Source organism: Elephantulus edwardii, unplaced genomic scaffold (assembly GCF_000299155.1).
Source record: "Elephantulus edwardii isolate Elephantulus edwardi_28Jun2011 unplaced genomic scaffold, EleEdw1.0 scaffold00196, whole genome shotgun sequence".
Lineage (NCBI taxonomy): Eukaryota > Metazoa > Chordata > Mammalia > Macroscelidea > Macroscelididae > Elephantulus > Elephantulus edwardii.
Window position 1 is genome coordinate 2,584,795 of NW_006399946.1, and position 10,436 is coordinate 2,595,230.

The following is a 10,436-nucleotide window of genomic DNA, read 5'->3' on the forward strand; positions in this document are numbered from 1 at the left end:
AATTGGCTAGTAAATGTTTAATGGATTTTAATTTAGCAAAAGCAAAACAATTTCATCATAGTCATTATGCTATAGTGAAAATTTACATGGGTTATTTCATATTCTGGAAGAAATTGCTAAGTATATTGTAAAATCATGTGTAAGATGTTACCTGTTCCACATTTTAAGGTGAGTCCTAGAGAATTATTGCCAAATTATATTTGAAAAGTAAATGTGGCTCACATTCCCAAATTTGAATAATATCAGTTCTGGTTTTGTGGTAATATCTTATTTATCAGAAAAAGCAACAAAATATGTTATAAAACATTGTTTATTAGAAATTTCTAAAATAATCTAGACTAATAATGCTCCTAGCTATACTAGCAAGAGTTTTCAAAATTTTTGTAAATATTTTACTATTTGTCATAAAACTGAGTTTCCTTACACTCCTCAAAACAAGGTATTATAGAATGTACTCTTTCTACTATCAAAAAATATTTAAATAAAAAGGGGGATTTATTGGACAGTGACTGGAGTAATCAGGATGGGTGTGTCAGAGGCAATGAGATTGGCACAAGATAGAGCAGGGTTTAGGGCTGTTGTACATAGGGTCACTATGAGTCGCAAACGACTCGACGGCACATAACAACAACAACAACAACAACATATCCCCTAAATTCAAATAATTATATTTCTCAATTACAATTTATTTTAAATTTTTAATTTTGGATGACTATAAAAGGTCTGCCGCAGACAGACAATGGTGATACATACAGTAAAGATATACTGAAGTTAAATAGAAGGATGCATTAGCAAAGCAATGAAAAAGACCTGACCCTGTGTTAATATGGGGTCGAGGCTATGTTTGTGTTTTTCCACAGAAGTCTGAAAGTGCAAAGTGCCTTCCTGAAGTTTGGTACGCTCTGCAGTAGATGTCTTGCCAGACAGAAATAAAGATGGTGATATTGCTGACTCTGACAATGAGGATTCAAGCTGAATCTTAAAGGACATATATTCCAGATATACCCTTACTTCACCCTCTCAGCTGGAGAAAAATGGTACTGTAGATTTGAATTTGTACGGCTGGGCTCCATCAAATAAAGTCGAAGCTAAGGATCAGTAGAAGAAATTTTGACTATTGATATTAAGAATTTTCAAACTGAATTATGAAAATTAGTTGCTAGTATGGGATCTATAAATATTTTCTGTATACCAAAAGATAAATGTAAGGGAGATAATGTCACAAATGCCAAAGTTCTGAACCATATGTCTTATTAATTGGTAATAATGTAATCACTGGTGATTATCCAAAATTTAATGTAAGTTGTTCCCATAAAATTTCTAACTATATTAGCTCTGTTACCAAGGATGATTCAGTTGTTATTCTAAAGAATCCTCCTCTTGTTATGACATTGGTAAAGTTAAATGATATTTGGTCTGATAATAATGCTTGCAAATTTTAAAAGAGTTATATAAGTTATCATTAAGAACCAAAAGAGCTGTAGGACTTGTTATTGTAGAAATTGTTTCTCTTATCCCTATGATTGCTGCCATCTCTACTTCTGCTGTAGCTTCAACACAAGCAGTCCACACGGCTAAGTTTTTAATTGGGTTAGTGCATATTGTGACAAAAAATTCAAAGCAAAAGAATTTATAATCAATCAACTATGGCCTAAAAGTTAAGGGGACGTGGTCAAAGACCAGTCACTCCTTTTGGAGGTCCTTAATAGGCTTTCTTTTGCATATTTCTTTTGGCCCCTGGGCAATTCAGAGGCTTACATGCTTTATCAAGCAGCAGGTCGAATCCATAGCCTCCCGTCCCATACAAGTCCGTTATCAAAGACTGCAAATGGCCGATAAAGAAAATTCTTGATGATACAGGCTAATAAACCGAGCAGCCAAAGATGGGTAAGAGACACTGGCCCCTGTTTCAACCTAAGACAGGCACCCCGCCATAACAGCTGGGTTAGCCCATGACGGATAAGATTAGTAGGTGCGGTGTCCAACCTAAGACAGGTGCCGGTTTCATACCTGGTCAAACAGAAGAGCACCAAAGGTAATCCTGTTGCACTTTTGCAGTCTTCAAATAATTATTGAAAGAAGGGAGGATCTGCTGGAAGCCGTTTGTTCTACCTAGCTGAAGCCATTTTGTAATTCTCTGAAGCCATTTTGTATTTCTCTAAGAACATGTTTGGACAAATTGCCCCTCCCTGGGAGGATAGGTTTCGGTTTACCCCACCCTGGGAGGATAGGTTTCGGTTTACTGGGACTGCCCTGCTAAGTTTCTGTTCACCAGATAACTTTCAGCTTACTGGAAATGACATGTTATTCTCCCCCATTGCGTACTTCTCCTCCCCCCATTGTGTTCCTATATATAAACTGTGAATGCTTTCAATAAAATTAAGACTTGATCTCAACTTCTCTTCCTGCTTTTGTGCCTCCTGCCCCCAGCCCCCTTTCTCTTTCTTCCCCTTCTAGGGTCACCGTTGAAGATCCCCGCGGGCCGGGGCAAATCTTACTTGCAGGAAGTGAAGAAAGTTGTAGCATTTGCTAGAGAAGACAAAAGACTACAGCCTTCAATGTGAACCCCATCTCAACATCATGGCAAAAAAAATTCTCAAAACTAAACCAATACTCAAAAATAATAAATGGAGAAAAGATTGAAACTGTCAAAGATAACATTTTAGTTGGATCCACAATCAAAATAGAAACAGCAGTACAGAAATTAAAAAACAGCATATTTTACTGGGAAAAATCTGCTGTCAAAGACACGTCCATCTTGACTTGGTTTTTATGTATGGTGAGAGAGATGGCTCATGCTTTGGCTTTCTGTACTTAGCAGCAAAGATTTGCCAGCCCCATTTGTTGAAGAGTTTGTCATTTGGCCATTTGATACGTTTGTTTCCTTGTCTAATATGAGTTGGACAAAGACTGTTGTTATTGTTGTTAATTGCCGTCGGTCGTAGGGGACTCATAGCAACCCTATGAATGAAAGTCCTGGACACCTGTATAACTTTCGTCCTTTCTCCAGCTTTGTAGGGTTTCCAGAAGAAAGGTATTATGGAAGTGGATGCCGATCCTGCTTCCAGGCTAGTTTTGATTGGGCATACCAAGTTTACAAGACCTAAAAGAATGTTTCACCAAAAACAATTAAAGGCAGGTATGAGTGCCTCAGAGTAGAGTCACTCACCTTTGACCAAAGATAGATGGTTTAATTTCTTGTTTCTCAATTTTGTTCCATTGGTCTATGTGCCTGTCAATGTACTAGCACCATCGCATTTTGGTTATTATAGTAAGTTTTGGAGATCAGCAAGTGCTATGCCTCCCGCTTCATTCTTGCTTTTCAGGAATGCTTTGCTTATTCAAGGTTTCTTTCCTCTCCAAATAATCTTGCCAGTTGTCTTTTATTAATCTTGAAAAATGTATTTGGTATCTCTATTGGGATTTTGTTAAATATATAGATTTTATTTTGTAGGATTGTCATTCTTACTGTATTGATAGAATGATTGAATTTTGCACAATCAATGACTTATTCATTGCAAATACGTTTTATAAGAAACATAAATGCAGGTCATACACATGGATTTCACCTGATGGTTTGCATAGGAATCAGATTGATTACATCTGCAGAAAGAACCGCTAGAGAAGCTCAGTATCAGCTGAGAAAACTAGGCCAAAAGCTGATTGTGGGACAGACCACCAACTACTCATATGCAAGTCCAAGCTGCAGCTGAGGATAATTAAACCGAATGCAAAGGAACCAAAATACGATTTTGAGTCTACCCCACCTGAATTTCAGAACCATCTCAGGAACAGGTTTGAGGCCTTGAACACTAATGAGCAAAGACCAAATGAGTTGTGGGAGGATATCACGAGTATCATCCAGGAAGAGTGCAAAAGGTCATTACAGAGACAGAGGAGAAAGAAAAGAACAAAATGGATGTCAGAAGTAACTCTGAAAATTGCACTGGAGCACAGAGAAGCCAAAGCAGAAGGAAGAATTCAAGATACTAAAGAGCTGAACAGAAGATTACAAAAGGCAGCATGCATGACAAAGTAAAATATTACAATGAAATGTGCAAGGATCTGGAGTCAGAAAGTCAAAAGGGCTGAACTCACTCAGCATTTCTTAAGCTTAAGGAACTGAAGAACAAATTCAAACCTTGAGTTGCTATAACCAAGGATGCTTTAGGCAGAATATTACATGTTCTAGGAAGTATCAAAAGAAGATGAAAAGAATATACTGAGTCACTGTATCAAAAGGAACTGACAGACACAGAAGAATGTAATGAAATAACATATGAGCAAGAAGAGCCTATGGTGAGGAAGGAAGAAGTTCAAGCTGCTTTGAAGGAAATAGCAAAAAATAAGGCCCAGCAATAGATGATATACCAATTGACGTATTTCAGCTAACAGATGCTGCCTTGGATGTGCTCACCAAGTTGTGCCAAGAAATCTGAAGAACAAGCACCTGAGCAACTGACTGGAAGAGATCTATATTTGTTCCCATCCCAAAGAAGGGTGACCCAGCAGAGTGTGAAAACTATAGAACAGTATCATTGATTGCACATGCAAGCAAGTTTCTGCTGAAGATTATCCAAAAACGACTGGAACAGCACATTAGAGAACTGCCAGAAGTCTGGGCTGGGTTTAGAAGGGGTCATGGTACTAGGGATATTGTAGATGATGTTAAATGGATCTTAGCTGAAAGTAGGGAATACCAGAGGAATGTCTATCTGTGTTTCATTGATTGTGCGAAGGCGTATGACTGTGGGGATCATAACAAACTGTGGCTGACTCTGAGAAGAATGGGAGTCCCAGAACCCTTGATCATGGTAATGCAAAACCTATACTAGGACCAAGAAGCAGTCGTTAGAACAGAGCAAGAAAACTACATGGTTCAAAATTGGGAAGGGTATACTCCAGGGATGTGTCCCATCTCCACACCTTTTCAACCTCTGTGCAGAACAGATTATCCGGGAGGCTGGGCTGTATGAGGAGAAGTGTGGCATCAGGATTGGTGGAAGATCTATTAACAATCTGTGTTATGAAGATGACACAGCCCTGCTTGCTGATACTGAGGTGGACCTGAGGCACTTGCTGCAGAGGGTCAAGGAATGTAGCCTTCTATATGGATTGAGGCTCAATATCAAGAAGACAAAGATTCTCACTACTGAACCAATTGGCAGCATCGGGATGGATGGTGAAGAGATTGAGATTGTACACAGCTTTAGTTGGCTTGGCTCCACAGTCAACAATCTTTGCACCAGTAGCCAGAAAATGAAAAGAGGTATTTCTATGAGAGAGTCTGCTGTTAGGGACCTCTCCAAAGTACTGAAGAGCAATGGGGTCACTGTGGAGACTAAGGTGTGTCTGATACAGGCCATGGACTTTGCAATCACTTGTTATGCATCAGAGAGTTGAACAATGACTAGGGAGAATAGAAGGAGAATTGATGCCTTTGAGCTGTGGTGCTGGAGAAGAGTATTGAGTGTACCATGGACTGCTAAGAAAACAAACAGATTCAACCTGGAGAGGGTTAAACCAGGCTACTCCTTGAAGGCAAGGATTCTGAGGCTTTGTCTGACATATTTGGACATGCTGTGAGGAGGGACCGGTCCTTGGAGAGGCACATCATGCTTGGGAGGGCGGAGGAACAGCGCAGGAGGGCAAGACCCTCTATGAGGTGGATTGTTTCAGTGACTGGGGTAATCAGGGTGGGCATGTCGAAGACAGTTCGATTGGCACAGGACAGAGCAGGGTTTAAGGCTGTTGTATATAGGGTTGCTATGAGTCTCAAACAACTTGACAACACATAACAACAACAACAACAACATCCATGAACAGATAACATTTTCCCATTTACTGAGGTCTTTTATTATTTCTCGCATAAATATTTTGTTTTCTTGTAAAGGTCTTTTTTTTTTCTAGTTAGCTTTATTCCCAAGTATATCATTTAGGTTGAAAAGCTATGGAGATAGGACGCATCCCTGACATGTGCCCTTGCGAATTTTGAACCATGCAGTGTTCCCTAGTACTGTTCTTACAACTGCCTCCTGGTCCAAGTATAGGTTTTGTATTAGAAAAATCAAGTGTCTGGGATTCCCATTCTTCTCAGAATCAGCGACAGTTTTTTATGATCCACACAGTCAAACATATTTGCATAGTCAGTGAAACACAGGTAGACAGACATTTCTCTGGTATTCCCTGCTTTCACATCAGCTTCAATATCCCTAGTACCACTACCCCTTCTAAACCCAGCCTGGACTTCTGGCATTTCTCTGCTGATGTGCTGTTCCAGTCGTTTTTGGATAATCTTCAGCAGAATCTTGCTTGTGTGTGCAATCAATGATACTGTTCTATAGTTTCCACATATAGATCTCTTCCAGTCAGTTGGCCAAGTGGTTTTTCTTCAGATTTCTTGGCACAACTTGCTGAGATGTCCCAGGAAGCATCCGTTAGCTGAAAAATGTCAATTGGTATACCATCTATTCCTGGAGCCTTCCCCCCCCCCTTTCCTTCAAAGCAGCCTGACCTTCTTCTTTCAGCACCAGAGGCTCTTGCTCATATGTTGTTTCATGAAATTCTTCTGTGTCTGCCAATTCCTTTTGATACAGTGACTCAGTATACTTTCAATCTTCTTTTGATACTTCTTGAATCATTTAATATTCTGCCTAAAGCATTCTTGATTATAGCAACTCGAGGTTTGAATGTGTTTTTCAGTTCCTTGAGCTTAAGAGATGCTGAGTGAGTTCGGATCTTTTGATTTTCTGACTCCAACTCCTTGCACATTTCATTGTAATATTTTACTTTGTCATTCCGTGCTGCCTTTTGAAATCTTCTATTCAACTCTTTAGTATCTTGAATTCTTCCTTCTGCTTTGGCCTCTCTGTGCTCCAGTGCAATTTTCAGAGTCTCTTCTGACATCCATTTTGGTCTTCTCTGCCTCTTCTGTCTTTGCAATGACTGTTTGCACTCTTCCTGGATGATATCCTTGATATCCTCTCACAACTCATCTGGTCTTTGCTCATTAGTATTCAAGGAACATATTATCCATGAGGCTGGGCTCTGTGAGGAGAAATGTGGGGTCAAGATTGGTGGAAGATCTATCAACAATCTGCGTTATGCGGATGACACAACCCTGCTTGCTGAGACTGAGGAGGACTTGAAGTACCTGCTGCAGAGGGTCAAGGACTGCAGCCTCCAATATGGATTGAGGCTCAATTTTAAGAAGACAAAGATTATCACCACTGGGCCAATTGGAAGCATCAGGATGAACGTTGAAGAGATTGAGATTGTTCACAGCTTTAGTTTGTTTGGCTCCACAATCAACACTCTTGGCCCAGTAGCAGGAAATTAAAAGGCACATTGCCAGGGGAAAGTCTGCTGCTAGGGACCTTTCCAAAGTACTGAAGAACAATGGTGTCTCTCTGGAGACTAAGGTGCGCCTGATATAGACCATGGTCTTTGCTATCACTTGTTATACATCAGAGATTGGACAATGACCAAGGACGATAGAAGGAGAATTGATGCCTTTGAGCTGTGGTGCTGGAGAAGAGTATTGCAAGTACCATGGACTGCTAGGAAAACAAACAGATTCATTCTGGATTGGTTTAAACTGGGTGGCTCCTTGGAGGCATGGATTCTGAGGCTCCGTCTAACATACTTTGGACATGTTGTAAGGAGAGACCGGTCCTTGGAGAGGGACATCATGCTTAGGAGGGTGGAGGAACAGCGCGGGAGGGGAAGACCCTCTATGAGGTGGATTGATTTAGTGACTGGGTGTGTCAGAGACAGTGCAATTGGCATAGGATAGAGCAGAGTTTAGGGCTGTTGTACAAAGGGTCGCTATGACTCGCAAATGACTCGACGGCACATAACAACACTAACATATGATTTAGTGGTTGGCCATTGTAAATGACATTGCTTTCTAATTTTTCATCTCTGTGTATTCTTTGTTACGGTAGTGAAATCCCACTGACTTTTATATATTCATCTTGTATCCTGACACTCTACTAAATTGGTCTGCTAGCTCAAATAGTTTTTTTTTTATTGAGTCTTGAGATTTTTTGTGTACACTATTGTGACCAAGGCTGAGAAACTGAATGAGACTCAGAGCATTAAACAAATAAATTTGTCTTAATCGAAATAAAAAAAGAAATCCATGTCCAAAGTGCCAAAGGATGTCACAGTTTTAAAAATGTCAGTTTAAAGACTAAAATGTGACTGATCTAAACCATGGTCTTTTCAATTACTTCTTATGCATCTGAAAGTTGGACAATTGTACTATTAGAGAATATTCAATATTCTATGGTCTGCCAAAAGAACAAAAAAGTCTTGGAGGAAGTGCAACCAGGATGCTCCTTACAGGCATGGATGGTGAAATCATAACCTCTAAGTGTCTTATCATGCGGGCCCTGCCCTTGTGAAAGGACATTAGCCTAGAAAAAGAGGAGGGTCAGAGAAAGAAGAGTAAGCCCTGAAGAAGATGGACTGACACAGTAAATCTAACAATGTGTTTGAGCATATCAGAGATCTTGAGGATAGAGCAAACTAGAGCAAGGATCGGGTCTGTTGTTCACAAGTTCTCCAGGAGTCATAAGCTGAACAACAATATATGAGGCCTGCAGTCTCTGACCTTTAGCGAATTGCCTGACAAATCAGGTACACAATAATCATTCATTGAATTAGTGATGTAATGAACAAGTGAAGGAGTCGGCAAAGGAAGGAAACAACTTTGTAAGCAGCCCATTTCATAAAAATAGAGCCACATTCCAAGCCATTTTCAAGGAGATTGAAATAGAAATTGTCGAATTTATTTGGAGAAAGAAGAGACCCCAAACAATCAAAATACTTCTGAGAGACAAAAATGAGGTTGGAGACATAGCACTCCCTAACCTCAAAACCTATTACGCAGCAGTGGTAACAAAAACCAGCATCGTACTGGTACAGTGACAGGCACATAGGCCAATGGAACAGAATTGAGAACCCAGAAATAAATCCAGCTATCTATGGTCAACTGATATTTGACAAGGAAATCAAAGCTATCAAATGGGGAAATGATAACCTCTTCAACAAATGGTGCTGGCAAAACTGGACTTCCACCTACAGAAAGCTGAAACAGGATCCACATATCACACCATACACAAAAATCAACTCAAGGTGGATCAGAGACCTGGGAGTAAAGCCCAAAACCATAATATTTATTATACACAAACTGGGATGAAGCTTAGAAGCACGAGTCCAAGGTTTAAGGAGACTGCCAAATACAACCAGAAATGCACAATCTAAAGTGGCTAAAATTGATGCATGGGACCTTCTAAAGATGAAATCTCTGTGCACATCAAAAACTTCTTCCAACAGGGTTAAAGAAAACCTAAGGACTGGGAATAAACATTTGGTAGTACCATTTTAGATAAGAGTCTTAGGACAAAAATCTACAGAATACTCCTGGCCCTCCACAAGAAAAAGACTGAAAATCCAATTGCAAAATGGGCAAAAGACATGGAAAGAATTTTCGCAGAGGAAGATATTCGAATGGCAAACGGACACATGAATAAATGTTCCAAATCACTGGAAATAGAGAGACGCAAATCAAAACTATAATGAGGTAACATCTCCCTCCAGTAACAGTGGCAAAGTTTAACAGGGCAGCAAGTAAGAGATGTTGGAAAGGATGTAGCGAGAAAGGAGCTCTTATACATTGTTGGTGGGATTGTAAAATGGTGCAGCCATTCTGGAAGTCCATTTGGTGCTTCCTCAAAAAACTGAACATAAAAATTTCGTATGACCCAGTTATTTCACTACTTGGAATATACTCTGAGAATATGAGAACTGAGGCACAAACTGAATTTGTACACCAATGTTCATAGCAGCATTATTCACCATTGCAAGAACTTGGAAACAGCCCAGATTTTCAACCACAAAGGAATAGATTGAGAAATTATGGTACATTCACACAGTGGAAAACTATGTAGCACGCAGGAGCAATAACTTTGTAAATTATTACCTATCTTGGGAGGGACTGCAGAGTATTATGCTGAGGGAACTCAGTCTCAGAAGACTAAATATTGTAGAAGACTGTTACTGTAAAATGAGTTTAAGGATCCAGGAGGGGTGGGAGAGGCTGGAAGTTGAGGACTGTGGATGTACAGGGGAAAAAAGGATTAATCATTGGGTTGTACAATTTGATGCGTGGCGGGGGGTGTGTGTGAGGGAAATTCGTTTGAATTTGTATTAGAATTTTGTAAATAAACTAGAGGAAAAAAGTCAACTTGAGGAGGGGGAAGAAGGCGGGTAAAATGTGCAACAATGAATGAATGAAAATCTAATTTTTCTGTAAACTTTTGTTAAAATGACAATTAATTTTGCCAACACCATTTGTTAAAAAGGCTGTCGTTCCCCCACTTCACTGATTTCATCTCCTTGTCAAAGATCAGTTGCCCATAGATAGATGG